Consider the following 22,872-nt stretch of genomic DNA (forward strand, 5'->3'; position numbering starts at 1 on the left):
TGCAATGCCTCAGGGGGGCACTGTTTCAAAAGGTCTAGAATACTTTCACATGAAAATCGAACACTGCCAATAACTTCAAAATAAAGTGTAAACTAAACAGACACAGTATCAAAAAGTCTGCTTTTCAATCTGTAGGATTTGAAAATATACTGAGTTTTAGTGTTTGCTTTTGAGTCTACCAGTGTTTGACTTTCAGTTATAAAACTTTTCTTCTAAACCCAATCAGCTTGGGTGGTTGAGCCTTTTGGCCTTCTGAACTCAGAAGACTTAAGATGAGACTAGAAAAACATCTTGGCATCTGCTCACACTTTCTGCCACTCTGCCCCTACATGCCCCAGAAATAACAGTTCTTTTACCTTTGCAGCCCTTTAGTCCATTGACCCCTCCACATCCTCACTGTTCACATCTACTGCCTGTCTTCACCACTCTTTTCACTTTATGAGATTCATGATTTATAAGTAACTTCTTTACAACCACCCTTATCTCTCCCTTAATCTCAGCAGCCAAGTCTATGCTGGCTCCAGTGCAGCTGAAGTTTGCTGGAGAAAATATTACAACTTTGCAGAATGCTATAAAAATCACGATCACTGACATTACATCAGCTCTCCCTGCTTCCTGGCAAGGCTAGTGGTTTTCTGGTGAGGTCCCTCTCTCCTGGGGAATAAGACTGTGTGCAGGGTATTACAGAGTGGAGGAGAAGTGAGGGAGTACTCTTTTGGGAACACTAAAAATGATCATAAATCATGGATATATAAATACACGTTCCCCATTTATGGATTTGGCCAGAGCTCACCTTAATCCTTAGACCAGTATGTCTAAGGAATTAACCTAAAGTTGAGCTCTGGATCCACTCCACACAGACTCTGGAGTCACACAATTACTTGAGCCTCAGAAGCTCCTTCCCGCCTACTTACCTCAGCTGATTTTGACGGCAAACACAGTATCTTGGAGGCACTCTGTCCCTATTACAAATAAGGTGTGGAAGGGCATTCATATCCGGCTGCCTTCATGTGAAAACGAGTTTTGTGTTTGTTTTCATCCTCCAACTATGAGCTGTGAACAACAGTAGTTCTAATTTAGACACTGTTGAAAAATAACTCTTTTCACAAGTCTTTTATCAAATTGTCTCTCCAAAGTTCAGGCATTCCCTAAAACTCTTGTGGAATCCTTGGTATGCCTCACTGAAGAAAAGACCAAGGGAACATTTTTTCCCCTTAAATACCACTGTATTAAACTTGGATTTGAGATACAATATTTTTTCTTAGATTTTGTAAAGGCCCTGACATTTCATTACAGTGTTACATTATTATTTCATTTCAAACAAAAACTAACTGGTTGTACTGCAATTCAATTCTGGCACTAACCACCTGGAGGTGGCAAAGACCCCATAAGCTAAAGGGCACAGATCCCAAAAGGACAGGTCTTACTTCAGATGCCTGCCACATTTCAGGGGTCACTGGGCCACCCACACATCTGACTGACTACCTGTAAATCTGGAGGTTCCCACTACCCCATTAGGTTTGATAATTTGCTAGCATAACTCAGAGAACTCAGAAAAATGCTGTTCTTTATGATTATTGTTTTATTTTCGAAGAATACAAAGCAAGAGGACCATTCAAGTGAAGAGGCACAGAGGGTGAGGTCTGGGAAGGAACAGAGAGCTGCTGAGTCCTCTCCCTGTGGAATCGGGGCACCTCACCCTCCCAGCACATCAGTGTATTCACCAACCAGGAAGCTTTACCGACCGAGTTTCAGTGCCCAGAATGTTCACTGCAGTTTAATTACATAGGCACGACTGATTAGATCACTGACCAAATAATTGAACTCAGTCCGCAACCTCCCTCCTCTCCACTTTGGCCATGTGATGAAGCTCCAACCCTTTAATCACGTGGTTGACCTTTCTGCAATGGCTTACCCCATCCTACATCATCTTGAGAGAGTAAGCTCTCTAGGGGTCCACCATGAGCCACCTAATTAGTATAAACTACCAGGGCCCACTATAAATAGCAGGGGAGCTCCTATCACTGAGGAAACCCAAGGGATTCAGTTTTCCTCCTAGGAAGCAGAGACAAAAGCCAGTCAAATTCCTAATGGTAACAACAATTATTCCATTTTCATTACTAAAGGATATAATAATAAACAGATGGTACATATGGGTATATGAATTTAAAACAGACAGCACATAATATTTGCTACTATGTACTGTCCCGCAGTTTCTATAAATCTAAGTGCCTTGTTCCGCAGCTCCATCCCTCATCACTTCTGTCGTCTCTTGAGGAAGTTTCTTAGATTCAGTGACTCGATTTTCTCATTTGTAAATGGTGAAAATAAAACATCTACTTCGTTGCTAATTATTCATTACCTATCCTTGTCTCCTGCTCGTTTCTGTCACAGGCTGTCTTGTTCATTTTCATATCCTTTCTAGTGCCTTGCACATGGGAGGCCGCAAATGTATACACCAGGGATTTTGATGGATTCTGAACCAAAGGATTCAACCATTATTTTCTGCTTCAGTTACTTTCATTATCTTTATTTGGCACAAGGGAGGGGGAAGATTTGGGAATTAAGGGGAATTTTAGCAGAATTCTTTCCCAAAGCAAGAAATGGAAAACCCAATTCAAACTGGCTTAGGCAAAATTAAGAATGTAATTGCCCCATGCAACCGAACCATCCATGGGCAGCTCTGCCTTCTGGTGTGGGTTGTTTCAAGACTGAAATGTCACTCAACCCATGTCTTGGTTCAACTTTCCTTGGGGTACCTCTATCCCCAGTTTTGACTGATGGCTTCTAGTAGCTTCAAGCTTTTCTCCAGTGGTCCCAAGACGGCTGCAGACAGACCTCAAATCGTTATACCGCCTCCCTAGGAGAAGCCTGAAAGGGCTTTTCTTTTTTAGAAACTCCAAAACACATGTAAGTACCGGCTCAGAATGATCATCTGCCCATCCCTGACTTAATCACTTTGTTCAGAGAAGAGTGAGATATATTATTAGCTTAAGCCTATCAGATACTATACTTAGAACCGGGCATCCTGTTAGCCCCATCCAAACTGAATTTAATAAAAATGCAAAGTGTGAATTCCCCAGATGACGTAAGTAATTGTTGCCTGATGGTGTGGTGACTGATGAATACAGTTAAAGCAAACTACAAATTTTTTTTCAGCCACTGTCTTGCAAATGCCACCTGCATCCTTTTATTAGGAAGACTGTGATACTTCCCAATGTCTCTCCTTCCTTCCTTCCTTCCTTCCTTCCCTCCCTCTTTCATTTCTTTCTTCCTACTTTTGCTATTTCTTTTTTTCACACTTTCTGCCTCTGGGCTATTGGCTCATTTTACTCCATCCTTTCCTTCATCTCTCACCCTTATTTTCTTCTTTTTAGTTATATCTGGCTTCAACTGCATTTCAGAAGCTTTGGTCACCAATGAGGGTACAGAACTAAAAACCAATAGACATGTATTGAGCATAGAGCTGATCCTTCTTACTCTCGGGTAACTCATTATGAGATGAATTGCCTCCTGGGAGAATTCTTCAGTTGAATATATCTCTATTTCAAGGAACTCAGATGAAACCCATAGGAAAAAGTTTTATCATGACCCCGATTTTTTTTTAATTGAAATGCCAGTATGTAGGAAAGAGAGTATTCTTGACCTTGAATGTCCTTTGTCTCACAGCACAGCTTGCTACATCATCCCAAAGATTAATGAGTCTGTTTTTAATAGACTAAAATTGGGATTCACAATTATCCTTTAGCACATGATGTTTACAAAAGCATTTGATTTTAATATGCAGTTGTTTTGTCAGTGTAAACACTTTTTGACCTATATCCTTTCTTCTGTATAGCTTCCTCAGCTGGGGAGGAAATGCTACCATGGCAACATGTCAGCTGTTGCCACCTTTTCATGGCTTCAATGGCCTATTCAGAAGCAATTACAATTTCCAAACCAACTTATAGCGAAGTTCAGTGGCAGTACAAGTGACTTCAGCATCCTGCTGCCTCATGGAATTATTTGTACAAACTCCTGAATTTCTTTTCAATTTAACTGTAGCCTCACATGGAAAGTTAACCACATTTAAATTTCACTAAAGTTCCATTTTTTGTTTGATGACTATCTTTTACCAGGAAAGAAACCCTCTCTGAAACACTGTGATGAATCTTGTCCAAATGTAGTGGCATTTGATATGCCATTCTTTAAACTTATATTTTTTTGCAAAAAAGCATATGTTTCTTTGATCTCTTGACTTTCATATTATGTTTATCACTAATCTTAGAAACTGTCTTCTTTTCCTGTCTTTTTTTTTTTCGCAAAGAAACACAGATTTACAATTTCAGTGAGTTAAAGTATATTCAGATATGTTTAGATGTAGTAGGGTTACCTGCTTATGAGCTAAATAATCAAATAATTCATCCATATTAAATCCCATACACTTCTATTTCTATTTTACATGTCTTTTAGCTTTTCTTTAATTATTTTTTAAAAATATTAACATTATTGTGTCTTGATGACTTCTGAAATAATTCTTAAATCTGATATTCCAACTCACTAATTCCTTCTTGAGCTGTATATATTCTCTTATTTTTCACACTGATTATGTTTTTTATTTTGATTACTAGTTCTGCTCTTTCCTATGCCCACATTTCCTTCAGTCAGTATCTTCCTTTTTACCACAGAGTTTGAAGCAATGACCTAGACTCATATTGTCCAAGGTGTAAGTCAGGAAGCATGATAGATCTGCTTCACAGAATTTCACTTGTCTGGAATAAACAATAGTTGCTCATTACATTCTACGCTGGGATGTCATCCATTTTAATCTCATTAAAGTCCCCGGGACAGACAGACTAGGACCTGGCTTTTGGCTCTTTCCCATATCCATTACCAAAGTAAGTGATGCCTTCTTGAATAACGTGACCTCCAGACAAATATAACCAGAAACGAAAGGAGTACAATTACTACAATGCAAAGTGGGGGAAAAAATCTGAACAATATTTATCATCTCAGAAAGTATTATCAGAATTTAAAATTCAAATAAATAATTTAAAAGTAGCTTGATAAATATACTTAAGAAGATAAAAAAAGATAGGAACAATTTGAAACTAGAACAAAAAGTCACCCTCCAAATTCCAAGTTAAAATATGTTACATCAATTATGAAAAATACAGTGTTTGAAAAAAATGCAATAGATGGAAGAAAAAGCAAGTAAATGCCGCTGAAGGCTGAAATAATCAATTGGAAAGTTCAGATCGAGGAACTTGATCAGGAAGGAGTAGAGAAAAATTGTATATGAGAGAAAGGCTGAAAGATGTGAAAGGTAAAAATAGAAATTCCAACATCAGAAAATAAAGAGCCTCAAGAAAGAAAAAGAGAAGAAACTAAAGAGAGTAAAATATCTCAAACTGCAAGTATTCCTTGGGTGCCAAATAGAAGCACAACAACTGAAAGGGTTGAGATAAACTTTTATAAATTGCAAAAGATATTATTTACTTAAAGCAATACTTTAAGAACTAATAAGATAGCTGAGGAAATTTTCTAGATGTGAAACCTATATCATTTGCTTCATCAGTAATAATGAATTCGAAAATCTAATAAAAATGAGATACCATTTACAATAGCAAAAATGACCATAAAGTGTATTTCAAGTAAAATAATTCAGAACACACAAGAACTCTACAGAGATTAAAAAGATTTAAAAGTGATTTTAAAAAGGAATATAGAAGATTATATGAAAAGCAGGAGGAATTACATACTCTTGGCTAGAACAGTATTATAATTATATCAATTCTTTACAATTTAATTCATCTGTTTAATACAATTCCAATTAAAATTCCAGTTAAATACTTTGAGGAGTAAAATTAATTTGCTCCAAAATTTATGTGGAAGAATAAATGTTCATGAGTGCTTAAGTCAACTATGAAAAAGAAAACATTGAGGATATACCCTTCCAGACACTAAAATACTAAAAAATCAAAAATAGTAAGGACAGAGAGTTGTAGCATGATTAGAAAAAATAACACTGCCTAGAGCAGAACACTCAGAAACAGATCCCAACATATGGGAATATCAAATAAGTGATAAATTTAACACCACAAATCAATGGCAATGGTAATACTTAGTAGAGATGCTGAGAAAACTGACTTGCTGTGTGGAGACTGACTGCAGGGGCTGGCATTAATGTTTTTTGAATCAATGTTTGATTAAGAAATTAAAAATAAAATCAACTATACAATTATTTGTAACATCAAAGTCCTAAACAAATATGATACTTTTATTTCAAAAAAGGCAACAGACTTGAAAAGGTTAACCTTATTTTGTTTTATTCTATCAAATATTAGAGCATCAGGGTCTGGCTTAATGTTAGAAACTCTATTTATCAAAAGTCACATGCTTTCAAAAGCACCGCAGTCTTTTTTTTGAAAGCAGGAGAAAAAAACAGCTTTCATTTTTCTCAACAGAAATAAAAAACACCACCAGTTATCCACTATAATTTTCTCTGTCCATATTCTTTTGTGTCTTATAATTTATCATTTTTTGGATACTTTTCACTTGGCACATTGCTGTCAGTAGAGGAAATACAGCAAGATGTCATAATACAACACATTCTTTGTGGATTCTTATCAATACTAAAAAGACACTGAAATTTTCAACTTCCTCTTCCTTAAGCCTACAGTAACATCTTGCTGTCCTTGTCCAGGAAACTTCCCAGGCTGAACCCACAAACTGAGCTTTATTTATGCTTTATTCTCCCTTTATAATGAAAACTCCATATACAATATTAAAAGGTGTATGAAATAATAAATTCCAAAATAGTTTTTCCTCTGAGTCATAATTCATCATTCTGTGCATGAACCCACAGTTTTCATAATAATATAGAAGGTCAGCAAACAGATGGTCAGTGACTTTAGAACCTCTGGATTCAAAAGATTAGGCTTTGGCAAATGGTGGTAGAGACCAACATTGATACCTCCAATTCCTTTTTTCTACTTGTCACTGGAGTAGTGTCCACCCAGCTAAGACTAAATTTCCTCGCCTCTCTTGCAGCTAAGGTGGTGGTATAACTAGTTTCTGCTCAATGAATGTGAATGGAAGTGATGTTCTCAACAACTAGGCAATAGCCTTAAAAATGAAAGTTCATGCCCTCCCTATCTCTCATTTTCCCTTTCCAGGGCCACAAATGGGGAAGAGGGGGTGAACTACCTTTTGCTCTGTGGATCAGGGCAATGTTTTAGGGGTGGAAGAGTAACAGGATGGAAAGTATCTGAGTCTCTGACACAGTGGAGACGGCATACCAGCCCTGGATCACAGACACAGACTACCAATTAAAAGAGAAACCAAGAACTTTTTTAGTCTCTTGTTACGAGCTTAGTCTTTATTATAATCACCTTCCATAAATTACCCCCAAAATGTGGTGTGTTAAGGTTTGTGTAGGGGCAATGAAACGAAGAAGTTGCACATGTCGGCACTGTCCGTTTCACACCTACAACAGCAATGAGTAATACCGATGAACATAAATGAGAACTGAATTAAAATTCCAGTTTCAGGCATTCTCTGTGTGCATGTGTGTTTATAAGCATATGCATATGTACATTTACAGTGCTCAGAATTATTATTTTAACAGTTTAAGCTATGACAAAGATAATAGTGCTAAAGTTTAGTATAGAAATGTCACCTTATGTGTGTGTAAGTTCAACTTTCTACACTTTAAAAGTCTATTCCTAGGAGTTTAGGAGTGTCTGTCACATTTATAAAGGTGTCTTTAATAGTGCTTCCTAATTTGCAAATTTTGTTAATAGCTGTGTAGTGTGAGTTAACACTAGTTCTTAAGGAAAAAAACAAGCATCTAGATTAAATAATGACTGAATATGTGTAAATGAAGTTCAACAAGAGTAGGATAGTTTTACCAATCTAAATCTTGAATATTCTTCAACTATAATTACATAAAGTATGTCCTTTAACTTTCACAACAAACTTGTCTGGCAAGTACCCTACGGATGAGGAAACTGAGACAGAGAGCCATGAAGTAACTTGCAAAAAGGCCCACATTAGATAGAAATAGAAATAGAAAGTTTTGGGATTTAAACAAGCAGTCCAGCTACAGGGTTAGCTCTTAGCTTCTTCTGTGCTCTAATGGTTGTATGCCCCCAGCTGCTGGTCGTGGGACGTGTTGCTGAGTTAAGATCTGAGAAACACTGAAACAAACTATCAAGTGCACAAAGCTCCTCTTCTTATGGACAAGATAAATTATGAAAGGTTATATCTAAATTGTATATGCTTATATATGTTTATACCTAAATTTTGAATGTTTATATTGCCTTAGCAATACTGCATTATTAAATGTTTGTGCCTTTTCCTGGGTTTAGGCCGAGGCAATATACTTTTGTTCTGAAAAGTATGTTCAAATCTATGAAAGGTTGCAAGTTGCAGAAGTTTGTAAAATGAGGAGCCTCTGATTATGACATTTTTAAAGAACAAAGTAGAGGCTGGCTAGAACAACCTGTCAAGCAAACAAAGGCAATTAGATTTAGGTCTTGGACTTGAGGCAGAATCACATTTAATTAGAATTCCCCTTAATCACAAGCATGAAACAGCATAAGTAATCCTTTATACGCTAGTACTCCATTAGTGCATGCCTTTAAACTACTCTCAATAGTATATTAGATATTTGAGTTGGATAGATATTTAAGTAGATAGATACTTGCATTAGTATTCAAATAAGAATCCAATTACTTCATCAAGAGAATAGTAAAATGTACAAAGAATTAGGAATTAGACACCTTATCTTTGGACCACAAATAAACCACTTAACAGCTGTGAAACATGGACCAAAAAAAGCGGACTTTTTGGGTCTCAGCTTCTAAAAACCTAATTTAATAATACCTACTCTTAGGATCATTATCAATATTAAATGAGATAAATTATGTAAAAGTGCCTTAGCAGTTTATACTGTGCCAGATCCACAATATATACTTAAAAGATCTCGACCCTTGTAGCCTCCTGCATTTTTTGGTTAATTATGTGTGTGTGTGTGTGTGTGTGTGTGTATATATATATATATATATATATATATATATATATATATATATATATATATATATATATATATATATATATATATATATATATATATATATATATATATATATATATATATATTTATTTATATGTAATATACAGTGTCATTCTTAATTCTCACAACTTCTAACAAATCTTCCCTGTTTCCTTATGGTGTGGTGCCTCTAACTTCTCCACTGGCTCCTCGTATTAGTTAAGTACAGGCTAAGGGGTTAGGAAAAAGAAACTCCAAAATAAAGAGGCATCCCGTAGGGAGAATGCAGAGTCAGGCTCCCTCTCCGGAAGGCCGTTGCCCAGAGACTCAGCAGTATTATCCCGCATGCGCAGTACCCATGTGTTGTTATGTAAGGATGACTTGCGCTACGCAAGCGGACCGGTTAGCCCATAGGTCATAGTTGGATGGGTGCAGGCTTTGTTTCCCTTGCTGTATGAGGCGGGCGGGACTTGGCTGCTGCCGCCACTGAAGCCTGTGTGCTCCTCCCCGCAATGAAGGCACGGCAGGGACACCTGCGGCTCTGCATCCGCGCGTGTTCTTGGGCCTGCCCGAATCCGTGCACCTGCCAGGCCTCCAGCGTCTCGAGCACTGGCAATACACATACTAAGATCAATGTTGTTTCTCTCTTACCTATTTTGTCTGGAGACAAGCTGCAGGTGTCTCTGGTCCATTCATGGGCTCAGGTGCCCTTCCCCTTGTTGCTCTTTCACTGGGTTAAGTCGCCACAACTTCCACATTCCAGCCTGTAGGAAGAAGGGCAGAGCAGGAGTGAAGTAAGTAAGACTTGCAGCGGTAGTAAAGATCTCTTCCACTCACGGACCACTGGCTATGGCTTAGTCACCTGTATGGCCACCCTTAGCTGTAAGGGAAGTTGAGAAATTTGGGCTCCAGCTGAGTCTCTATGTGCTCAGCTAAAACTTATTTCTGTGGAAAAAAGGAGTAACTTTTGGGGACCAATTAGGCGTCTTTCACACATCTCAACAACACTTAGGTCTATTCAAGTTTTTTCTACCTTAAAAAACACAACAAAGCAAAGTGAAGGGGAGCAAAATTTGCCACCCCAACATGTATCTGGCATGCAGATTATTTTGAGCTAAAATAAATCAAGACCCAGAAGACTCAGGAAGAAACTTTAACCTTCTCCGTAACTGCCTAAAACTGTAAATAGAGGACCTACTCCAGAAAGGGAACTATCTCCATAGAAAACTATAGTATGAACTAGGTGTGCAGGCAGGGAGGAACCCAGCAAAAATCTGTGAGCATTTCTGTGTGTCCCACTGTCTCCACACAGCCCAGCAAACTGTTTGTTTCCCCTACAAGTGCTTTCCCATTTTCATGTGAACTGCCTTCCTCCCCTCTGAAATCCCAAACCCTCAGCCCCCAAATCCTCTTTTGTCTTTAGTTGAAGATGATATGGAAGGTGAGGGTTTCTGCCATTTTGGTGAATTACTTAGTACTCTTGGTTCTCTCCCATGTATACATGTTATTAAATTTTTGTTACTAAACCAAACTTGGATTTACGTGCCCACCATGCAGCAAAGACAGTTTACTGACACCAGGTTGTGGTAAAGGAGAGCACAGCTACTGCAGGCACCAAGCAAGGGGAATGGGGAGCTCATTCTCAGAAGACCTGAGCTTCCTGGTGGCTTTTAGGGTTTTTAAAGGCAACATTTGGGATGAGGGCTGCAGGGTGCATGACTTTCTTCTGATTGGTTGGTGGTGAGGTAACAGGATGATGTTTTGGGAATCTTAACCCTCCGCTTTCTGGTTCCAAAGGGTCTGTGTTCTAGGGCGTCTGCTCAGTATGTAGTCACCATGCTTGACCTGGGGGTTGGGTAGGGGGGGTTCTTACTTCCTACAGAACAACTCAAAGATATGTGTCAGATTTTGTATAGCTTTTGAGAGGATCTAAGACTGTTTTAGCTCTGAATTATTGCCATTACTTTTCTGGCTTAACTGCTTTTCATTTGTTTCTGCATTTTCTCATTTCCTTAATTAGTAATTGCTTGTACTGCTCTTTGGAACTCGGGGAAGGTGTAGGATACTAAAGCCTTTTTCCTGCAAACAAGAAATGGGGGACACAGAGGGGTTTTATATGTCCAGGGAGGGCCCCACAGGGTGGTGCTTTGTTTCAGTCTCCCCTTTTTTTTTTGATACTCCTCAATCCTGAGGGGAATATGGGTGGGGCAAGAAAGGGAATCAAGTATTGGATAGAGAGATATTAATCAAATTCTTCAGGGAAACTCAGTTTTAGGGAGACTCGGTTTCAATTTTCTGTGATGTTCTCCTGTTAATCTGTCTCATGTCAATTTAATTCTTAGACCAGCCACAAAAAGCTAGAAGGATAGAGAAAAAAAATTGCTTTCTCCCTGACAAAAGTTTAACAAAAATAAAAAATTCTTGCCTTTTTTCTACTTTACCTTCCATCCGCTATCTTACCTCATTGTTCTTCCCATTTGTAGCCAAACCTCTCCAGTGCTGTTTCCAGTCTCTCCCTCATCCCTACAGCTATCTGGTGATACCCCTCTTCTTCCTACTTTACAAAACCAAATACTTCCTTCCATAGCTTATATAGATAATGAACTAAATATATAAATTCTATATTTAGGTGTGATTACTTCAGTCATTCATTGAAACATTATTGTGGAGTTGGACACATCTAGAGTTCTAGATGGTGAACTGCAGCCGTGGTATTCTCACTGAGGATGCAGAAAATAAACATAACACTCCATTCATGTTTGTTTTTCACCATATCCACAAGGACTAAGAGGGCTGGGCATTGTAATTTGATGAGGTCATGATTATCTGAGGCAAGGCAAGAACATAGATGGTGTGATGGCTAATTTAAATTGTCAGCTTGATTGGGCCACCAGATGCAGATATCTGGGTTAGACACTATCTTTGGGTGTGTCTGTGAGCGTTTTTCTGGAAGAGACTGACATGTGAATTGGTGGACTGAGTAAAGCAGATTCCCACCCTGACCCCTAGTGTGGGTGGGTATCCTCCAATCCTTCGAGGGCTTGAACGGAACAAAAAGGCAGAGGAAGGGTGTCTGTACCCTGCCGGACATGACCTGGGACATCCATCTGCCCTCAGTACTCCTGGTTCTCAAGTCTTCAGATTAGAACTGGCATCTACATTACTGACCTTTCTACAGTCTCCAGCTTGCAGATCATGTGACATTTTAGCCTCATAACTACAAGAGCCAGTACCTTAGGTCAGGAACCCCACTTTAAATTCTTCTCGGTAGTTAAGGGAGGGACAGCAGTTTCTCTTGAGTCTGTTGGGTCTCCATTGCCTTTAACTCAAAATAGCTCAAAATAGTTTAGGGAGGTCTGTTCTGAACCCCTACAGTTACTATAAAGCTCATTTATTCATGCATATATAGAGAAGTTGGCACTTGAATATGTATACTCCTACTGCTCCTGCTTCTCTGGAGAACCCTGACTAATACATAAGACAACTATGTCTGTTTTCCCTCCATTGTATTTCTAGTTTCTAGTATAGTGTCTGACACAGAGAAGGCACTGAATAAATACCTATTGAAAACATTAGATAATTATAACTGACCATATATTTATCTTATTGGTTTGACTTTTTTGGAAGCTCAGAGTTAAAATATACTGCCCATTTCTTGCAATTGTACATGACCTATGATATTCAATGTACGTGCACACAGATTTTCTTCTGACCGACTTAGTGGCAGCAAAGGTGTGGTGCAGTTCTCAGGTGCAAAAATAGAACTAATTCCTAAATACCAGCCTTGGAGATCCCCTTAAGCTATTAAAGCTTCAAGCTTTTCATCTGTAAAATGGGTATAACACCATGTACTTTCTACTGCTTTTGCAATGAAATCATATAAAGGAACTTAAATATCACAAGTACTCAGTATTTGTTGGTTTTCTAATCAATTGAACTATTTGGTCAGAATAAAGCTCATGTGTTTCTCCTCTTCTTCACAATAGTAAACATAAACGGTAAAAGTGAAGATATTTTTCCTTTTGAGATTTGTTCTCTTCACCATAGTTCTTTTCATAATATAATTCTTTTCACAATCGACCATTAAATGCAGTCAATTTACATGAAAGGATTCCGTGACCCAGAAGCATCTGTTTACATGACACGTCTAACACTTGCCTTTATACTGTCACTTCTGCATTTTTGCTTTCTGTTGAAGATCTATGTCTAGCCAGAGTTTCTTAGTAGAGTGAGTAAGTTGGATTTGTTTGTTATGAGTACTATAGAATCTTCCCTCTCCTAGTTTCACTAAGTTTCCCAAACTCAAATTAAAAAAAAAAATTATGTGAAAAAATCTTATGGTTTGCATAAGTTACTAATGTTACTCCATATAGATGATCTTCTAATTCTATTCAACTTAAACTGATCTTTGGACTCCAGAAAATCTCCTTCTCTAGCTTTCTTTAAATGAGCATGGTAATATTTAATAGAATTCTCAATCTTGTGATGGTAATAGAGGAAGGTGTTTGTGATGCTGGAACTCCTCCTTTTTACATCATGCAGCAGAAAAGGGTTTTTAGCTTTCTTTACAAAAGACAAATCATAAAATGACAAAGACAAAGGAACAGAATGATCAGATCTGCTCTACATGTACATTTTAAAATGCAACTTTACAACCATCTCTGGAAAACACACCCCTTTATGGTCCCACAGTCTCCCACTTCAGTTTTCTCTGCTTGCTTTCTTTGCTCCTTTCTTCTCTTTCCTTAACAGTCTGCATGATCAGGGCAATACACTTGAAAACTCCAGTTGCCTGAATCAGTATTTCTATCTGTTTCATTTTGCTTAAATCCTTCTACACACTGTTGCAGACCCGCAGTCACATAAGCACTGTCACATGCTTTTCTGTTGCTAAGGGTAACACTACAGATGGCAAAAACTGGCTACTGTACGTCACATGTTACACACACAAACATGATGATTTGAAACAGCTTAAACCATTCAATAGCAGTTTGCCTCTAAGTGTTAGGATTTTATATGCATGTGATCACACGACCTTTCAAACACTATGCTGAATCAAGTTAAATAAAATGATTTCCTTTCTATGTTATTCTGAAAGTGATTAGTTGCCTTTATGACTAAGCTAGACATCATTCAAACACAATAAAAATATATAAAGTATATAATACACAAGGTCATGTGTAGAAAGGATATGGTCAAGTTCATATTACATTTGAATTTCTAATTTCTGTATCTCTGCCTGGTGCATTGTATTGTGCATGCTGTCTTTCTCTTGACTTTACCTTGAACGAAGTGCTTCAGACTTCAGGATCCCACATATATTTTAAAAGTACTTACTACTGAATATCCAGAAATAGATGTACAAAAATATAAACATATGTAAGTAGATGACATTTATGATATAAATATATACATATGTAAATCATATAAACATAAAACTATTCTTTAATTGATCAGAGATTCTCAGTGCTTAGCTTTGTCTGGATTTTGTTCTTTCTAAACACCTGTCAATCATTTTGATGAATAAAATTGAACAGATTATCTTGGAAAAATCAGAATGTATTTTCATGCAATGAAAGTTGAGTCTCAAGTCTCTAAGGACAGAGAATTGAAAAGCTGAAGCAATTCTTCAGCTAATTAAAGTGAGAAAATGAAGCACATTACCTAATCTAATTCACTGAGGTATTACTGTGTTTTCACATTGCTATTGCAGGTATGAATTAATAATGCTACTAAAAAATCGAAACATCTGAAACCTCTAAACACTTCGGGATACAAAAACTAATTTTGGCTTTTGGATACCATTTATCTCTATCTATATTATGTCTGTGTTCTCCATTTTTTGGTGAAGTCAAAGGAACATGGATTTAAGTCAGAAATAGAGACTTGAATTTGTCTTTTCCCTGGCTGGAAATCTAACATGATGTTGGATTTTGTTTAACCCGAGTCTCAGTTTCTTCATATGTAAAACAAAAAAGAACAACACGGGTTTGGAACATCTACATGCAAATATATTTTTAAATGATACATTTTCACATACATATACATTGTTGTTAGGTGCTGGTTTATTGTGTTAGAACTTCAAGAGGTAGAGCTCATTCAGAAAAAAAAAATCAGATCAAAATGGAAAAAAAAAAACAACAAACCAAAAGTAAACAAACAGAAAACAACAAATTAGCAACAGCATCATTTGAGTTTTAAAATAAAAATATCACCTGATAGCATAATTTGATATATCATCTAGCAGTAAATGTGCACATTTATTTGTCTTTATATGTAGTTGAAGGATCCATTTCAAAATACAACAAATAAAGGCATTTAAAATAAGGATAGAGTCATGTGCTCAATTATTGATTTATGAAGAATAGCATCATTCAGAACTCTGTTAGAAGCCATGCTTTTATTTTACCTTGCCTACCCTTGTATCATTTTCCGTAAGAGTCATTAACTAAAATTCAGAAAAATCGAACCACTTAATGTCATTCATTTTACTAATCAGTATGTGCCTGTTTTAGCTAATTGAATTGCAAATACTGGGAACAAAATATATATTTAAATGTTCGATTTAGTTATGCATAGAATCATATTTTGGAGAGATATAATGGTCTCAGGAGCTCATCCAGCCTTGTCACATGCTGCAAGTACTATCAATCACATGTGTAAATAAGACAGTCTGAACAAGATTGTGGAATGACTTGGTTCAAGACAAAAACCTTTAATGGAAGAAATGGGGTTATAATTAATATTTCTGTAATTTGCATAATTTTTTGGTGAAGCGCTCATTTACTTTTCAGGATTGTTTTCCTTAAAAAAAATTCAGATGATTCTACTTTGCTCCTTTTATACAGCCCCTTTGTTATTTTAACTAATTCACCTAAAATGTGACTGAATTTCATTGTGCTTTCCTTAAGAAATGCTCTCATTTTCTCTCAAAGGAGAAAAAACATAGATTTCAGTTGGGAATGTTACTTTTAGACACCGGTCACTGTGCAGCCACCTGAACTTAGTGGGAACTGTGGAAGTTCAAAGATCTTACCACACTCTCTTCTTTGGGAATCACTCTTTAGAGATTCTTGCTTCTGCCAGGAACACCATCTCTTTGCCTTCCCTGTTTTATCTCAGGTTAACTTAGACATGAGTCTTAGCCCCTTCAATAGTTTGCACAAGCAGTCCACTTGACTACAGATTTTATAGGCTTCAGGGCACTAAACTGGAGATTCAGGAGAAAAAGTCACTGTGGGAGACATGTCGTTCCCCCCACCTCCACTCTCTTTCCTCCTGAGTCCTAGCTTGGCCCCTCTTACCTCTAAAGTTCCCTCCTACGGTGCCTAATTTTTCTTCAGTCCTGAAGAGCAAATGAGTTTCCTTTGGCCCTAAACTCCAATTTTCATTTTGAAACCCACGAAGGAGCTTGTTTTAATTGTATTCAAGTAAACTTAATTTTTCTATATTAACAGATTTCCTCATGTCACTTAAGAGCAAAATAAGCATAAAACTGGGAAACTAAGAATAGCCTTAATGTAGTAATTAAACTATTGGTCACCCTTAGTAGTGATGTTTTATCCCCCTCTTCTGTTTTCTCTCAGTATCAAATATTGTTTTGATCATCTGTCCCCCAAATCCTCTTCAAAAAGTCAGTATTGTAACTATTCAACTGGTGTGTACTTAATGTCTGCTGTTTTGCAGAACAGTTATTTGCTATGGAGATTATAGAGACATATAGAGCATGGTCGTTGACTTGAAAAAGATGAAATATGCTTAGGGAAATAAAATTTAACCACAGGAACAATTTGGAGAACAACAAGTAAGTACTATATCCATAGGATAAATCAGGCTTTCATTTTTTTCCCCAGGCTATAAAATGTTATTGAGTCTCTTGTTTTTGCAAGACATTCTGCTTGATGCTTGGGATACAAGGCTGGAAAATATAGACATGGTCCTTGCCTTTGTGGAAGGCAACAAACATTAAACAAATAACTGCAGGAATTAGACAGCAATTAAAATGATCATAAGCACTGCAAAGTACCACATGCTGTGAGCCTCTGTAATAAAGAAGCCTAGTCTGGAGAGCTGAGAAGTGTACCGTGAGAAAGCTACATTTAAGTTGGAGGAATAGGTTGTGAGTGCAGAGGAGAGAAGAGAGTAAATCAGAGGAAGGGTATAGGAAAGTACTGATTCAGCCGTCCAGGGCATTTGAGGGTGACAGTGATCAGGGGTGAGGGTGAGGGGAATAGTGAGAGATGATGATGAAAAGTGGCCAGATTCTGTAGGATGTTGTAAGCCACATGCAGGATTTTGGATTCTAGCCTAAGTGTAGTTAAAAATCTATTGCCAGAGCCTTAAGCAGGGTAGTAAGTACTGTGATCAAATTTGCCTTTTAAAATGTCATTATGACTACTAAGAGAGAATGAATTATAGGTAGTGAAGGGGGCTATTCATAGTCTACGTGGTACAACATTAAGACATGGTCAGGATAGTGGCAGCGTTAACAGAGATAAATAAGGAAATTTAAATTGCATTTATGAAGTTGAATTAAGAGTTCTTGGTTAGGGGTTGAATATGAGAGGTAAAGGAGAAAAAGTATCAGCAAAGGCTCTCAGATTCCTGGCAGAAGCACATACGTGGAATAATGGAAGAGTGAATTAGAAAAGGAAAGATTCACATTAGCTGGAGTAACTGAATAAGGATCATGCAGGATATGATTCAGACGGAGACACAGGATTTAGGTGGAGAAGAGGGGGCAGGGCCATTAGGGAAGGACATCTTTGCACACACTTGGTAACAGTGAACACGTCACTGGTATCGGACACATCTTTGGTGATCCTTATTTTTAGGCTTCAGTAGGCAGAGAAATTAGAATCCTTGAAAGTTAAAGCCTTGTTTTAACTAGCTCATAATAGGACCGAAATATATGCATTATATTCTCTTTGTTTTAAAATGTTCTTTTATAAAAATATTTTTTAACAACTGGAAAAGGAGCAGCAATAAATTCTACTTTAAAAAGTTACTGCGGTAGTTCAGCATGAGATCACTGAACTAGGCGGGAGGCACTGAGAATAAAGAGAGAGAAAGAGGTATGAGAACATTTTTAAGAAAAAAATAACAAAATTCAGTGGCCTAATACACTAGATTAAGAGAAGAATGGTTCAGACTTAACAACTGGATGACAAGAAAAATAGTACAGCTATGATTAAAGCAGGAAAGTTGCATGGCTCTTTGGGGAGCAAGATGAAATGTTTGGCTTTGGAAATGTTTAAAGCAAAATATCCAGTGTTTTATAGGAGAAATAAGGCTGGAGCTTAGGGAGGATGTCAGGTGGGTAAATTCACAGAAGAAAAGAAGAGAGAGAGAGAGAATAGAAGACTGAGGACTGGATTTAAGGTCCTAGTGGTCCAAAACTTGCTTTTAGCGTTTTCAATAATAGAGATAATAGGATTTGTATTTAAAGTCAGTAATCTAGAATGGTAATGTTTTTTGACAGCTGCATATACACTCACTGGATGAGATTATAAATTAACTTGCTTAAAGCTATTTACTTTAGTTATTTCTGGGCATCGTGGCTTTAGTGAGGAGACATGCCAGATGTAATTTACATTATGTAGGTATTAAGGACAAATCTTGTGATGTTGCTGGCTTATGGTTCAGAAAAGTTTTTTTTTATTTTTAAAAAATTCCCTAAATTATGCTTCTTAATGATTACTTGTTCAACGGGGTTTTATTTTGGATTAATTAATTTCAGAACCTAATATTTTATGACTACACTTTACATGAAAGACATGAAGACTGTTAATTGGAGATAATTTGCTAACTATTGGTTCAACATAGGAAGCACTGTAAAACATATTTCTAGAACTTGTTTTCATAGTAATTCACTGTTCTTTACTGAAAATATTTGAAGTCAAGTAGAGTAAAATATCCAAGCGGTGTTGAGAATTTTAAAGAAAAATTTTGTTTAAAATTATTTACAATGTAAGTGTATATTATTTATTAGCATATATTATTTATTAAATAAATATTTTATTTATTTATTTAATAAATAAATATTACTTATTAAAATAGATACCTCTTCTTCCTCCATTAGAATGTAAGAGCAGGAACAGACTATTGCACCTGTTTTTATTACAGACTAACAATGAGTTGCTCAATAAATAATAATTGAGCAAATGAATGCATCTTTTACCGTCTTTACTATTTCAATAAGAGATAAATAACAAAGCTATGAGATATTCATGTTTTATGAATTTTTATAATATGTGAGGCACAATAAGAAAAGATCATATTTCTACCTCAAACTAGACTTTTTTCCAGGAAGGTTTATTTTGAAAATTATCAAGCTTAAAGAAGAGTAAAGAATTTTACAGTAAATAAACTTGTACCCACCACCTAGATTCTATGATTAGCTTTTTACTATACTTGCTTTCTGACATAATTATCTAACCATCCCACTATCCGTCTATTAATCCATTTTTTGATGCTTTTCCAAATAAGCTGCAGACATCAGAACCTTCCCCCAAGTATTTAAGCATGTATGGCATAAACTAAAATTTTATAGAATTTTTTTTTCTTTTGAGATAAATTTAACTACAATGAAATGCAAAAACCTTAAGTGTACCATTCAGTAAGCTGAAGTACCATTCACAGTACACACTCTTGTGCAACCCCAAATTTCTATCAAGATATGGAAGATTACTAGAACCCCAGAAGGGTTCTTCATTCTCAGTCAATTCTGTTCCCACCACCCCAGAAACAGCCATTGTTCTTTTCCCCCGGTTGATTAGTCTGTCCTGTTCTAGAACTTCATGTAGATCATGCAGTCTGCACTCTTTTGTGTAAGAGCCCTTTCACTCAGCACTACGTGTTTGAGATTCCAGTTTGTGGTTCCATTTAATTTTATTGCTGAGTAGTATTCCACTGTATGAATAAGCCACAATTTATTTTCTCTCTTCTCCTGTTGGTGCGTGTCTGGGCTGTTTCTAGTTTTAAGCTATAATGAGTAAGTTTCTACGACCATTCTTGTATATTTTTATGTGTGTGAACATGTTTTCATTCCTCTTCAGTAAATTCTGGCCCTCCAGGTAGGTATATGCTTAATGTTACAAATATTGCCAGACCTTTTTGCAACGCGGTTGAACCACTTTCCTTCCACTCCCACCAATAAAGCATGAGAGCTGAGTTGGGTCTACCTTCTCATTCCGTTTGATGTTGTCAGTCTGTTTTTAACGTTAGACATTCTGACAGATGTAAGATTTGTTAAATGACACCTGTACTCCTGGATTCTTCTCCTATAGGTCACAGACACAGTGTTTCATTCTGGTTAGAAAGACACGCACAATCCTAAGAAACTGATGATTCTTTTCCCCCTTCCTTTATGCCCCCATCTGCAGGACACCACAGACAGTCTTAGAGGGTTTTGTTTTTTGCTTTTTGGGTTTTTTTTCTCTAAGAATCACAAGGGAACATGAAATAAGGAACTTACTCTACGTGAGGCTGCCCCTCCTCAGACTCTGGACTCCCATTAGGATTCAAGAAGGAGCCCAGAAGATCTGTGCCCTCCATGTGAGACCACCCCCTGCCGGCCTCGACATCATCACTGTCCAGCAAAGACGGGGAGCCCAGAGCTCTGCGTGTTCCTGGCGAAGAATATCTCCTTCCCTCTCCTGAACACTCTTCACAGCCTCAGCATCACCAGCTGCCTAGAGATGATGAGAACTCCTTTTATCATGTCATAAACATGGGATTACTTCCGTCACAACGAGGCGGTAAGGACATCTAGGCTGTTTCTCGTCCTCTCAGCTCCATCCCCGTGTGGTCCTATGGGCAGCGAGACAACTATAAGACAACACGTGTTTTGTTTGCTGTTTGGATCCTGCACTAGGATATAACCTCCATCACAGCAGAGATGTTTTTTTGTTTTTGTTCACTGCTGTATCCTCAGTGCCTAGAGTCCCTGACACATTGTACATGTTTAACAAGTATTTGTTGAATGAATAAATTGCCTCTGGCAAAGAGTTTCCTGTCCTGCAATGGGAAAAACTTTGATTCTTACATGTAAATGAGAGAACCAAATATAAAAGTGTTTCCTGAGGGCCACATGTGGCTGCATGTAGAAGAGAGCAAGCATGCAGATAGGCGTAGGCCTTGGCTAATGGGATAGTTTTGCAGGAGCAAAAGAACCTAGCATTAAGTGGCAGACCTCACTGTACACTCAGGGGCTGCAAGATTAAGGAAGAAGCCACAAAAGAGAAGAGAGAAGCATTTGCTCAGATAGAGGGAACCACATATAAATAAAGGAGCTTATGAAGAATGCACAAACATAGCTAAAAGGGACGTTGTCGGTTTTAAATACCTGGTAAGTGCATACAGGATGAAGCCAGGATACAAGAACACCCACCAAGTAAGCCCTGGCTCCCTCCCCTCACTCTCCTGCTTCCCTCTATTTCAACTCAGAGGAATCAGAGCTGTAATGAAAAGGAGAGCTGGTACCCAAGGCAAAAGGAGAACTGGCTATAACCTGGAATGAAATCAACAGCTTTGATTCATACATAGAACCAGATGTTCTAAATATTCAACTGATGCTCTTTCGTGATTTAAAGAGACAGGAAAATTTAATTATCTAAAGATAAGGTGTAAAATCACGAGATTGACCATATTTTCATCCAGAGGCAAGAAAGAACTCCCCTACAGAGGTAAAAACAAATATGCTTTCTGATTACTTTTTATGACACCCACTTGTTCAATGTATTGATTACAAGAAGGACCTCCAAAATCCAGAGTTACAGAGGTCATGACCCAGTTCTTTACCCTGGTGATGTGGTAGAGTCTATCATGGAAACAAGGTTTCAGAATAGAGAGATTTTTTTTTTTTTTTTTTTTTTTTTACCGTTTTACTATAGAAGTACAAGCTTGCTATATTCTCTTCTATGATTCAAAGAGAGGATTACACTCAGGTATATGTGGACTGACACTATATTTTTAAAGTAATTTTTGGATTATGTATTTTTGGTAGTTAAGATTTCCTTAAAAAGTAAAGCAGTTGTCAGCCTGTGCTTTGACACAAGATAATGAAAGAAATTTGTTTTAATAATGCATTTTAAATCAGACAACAACTAAGCCTCATCAGACAATTGTTCTGATTTATTAAACTCATCTTCCTACATATGAACTAACAGTTGAGAAAATACAGAATACATCTAACATCTCGAAACTGTTCTCAGAAGAAGTAAATTTATGAAAGATAGGTAGATTGATAGATAGAGGAAAAAAAACGTTTAGAGTAGGTTTGATCTGATTAATAAAAACTTCTAGAAGATGGGAAGAAACCTTAAAACTGATAACCTCCCATCACAAATTAGGACTGCTTTAATTGATCTTCCATCCACCTGGGATGGACAATGTCTTAATCTCTACCCAATTCTTCTAACTCTCCCTAGGATGGAAACGGTCATCACCTGGGTAAACATTCCTTGCACGTTACATCTCTGTTGGACATAGCCAGTTCAGAGATGACGTATGCTGGTACCCATGAGAATCTTCCACTGGGAGATCAAACAAGACTAGCAAGGACTGGGGTTTATTGTGTGAGTGATAACGGGATTCCTAGCTTTTCTTTATTTTCTCTACACATCAATGAATGCTATTCTCCATTTTTTTTGTAAAAGTACATGGATAATACTAGATAGTATAGTTTCACCATAGAAGTGAACCAAGGAGAGTTAAAAATCACAGAAGTACTTTCAGAAAGCATTCAAACACTATCCCCAGAGATCACAATCCTCAGTAATCCGGATGTACCAAATTTCAGCTAGAATAACAATGAGCGTGGTACTTGGTTTCCA

At 37.2% G+C, this 22,872-nt stretch overlaps 1 protein-coding gene across 1 annotated transcript in view; it reads right to left on the bottom strand.

Annotated features, from left to right (window-relative positions):
* The window catches only part of LRRIQ1 (leucine rich repeats and IQ motif containing 1), a 235,015-nt gene that overhangs the window by 177,594 nt on the left and 34,549 nt on the right, over positions 1-22,872 (bottom strand). The window contains 2 exon segments of the mRNA XM_032493693.1: positions 915-1,053; positions 9,689-9,801. The gene's annotated coding sequence lies outside the window, so the exon portion shown is untranslated.

Source organism: Camelus ferus, chromosome 12 (genome assembly GCF_009834535.1).
Source record: "Camelus ferus isolate YT-003-E chromosome 12, BCGSAC_Cfer_1.0, whole genome shotgun sequence".
Taxonomy (NCBI): Eukaryota; Metazoa; Chordata; class Mammalia; order Artiodactyla; family Camelidae; genus Camelus; species Camelus ferus.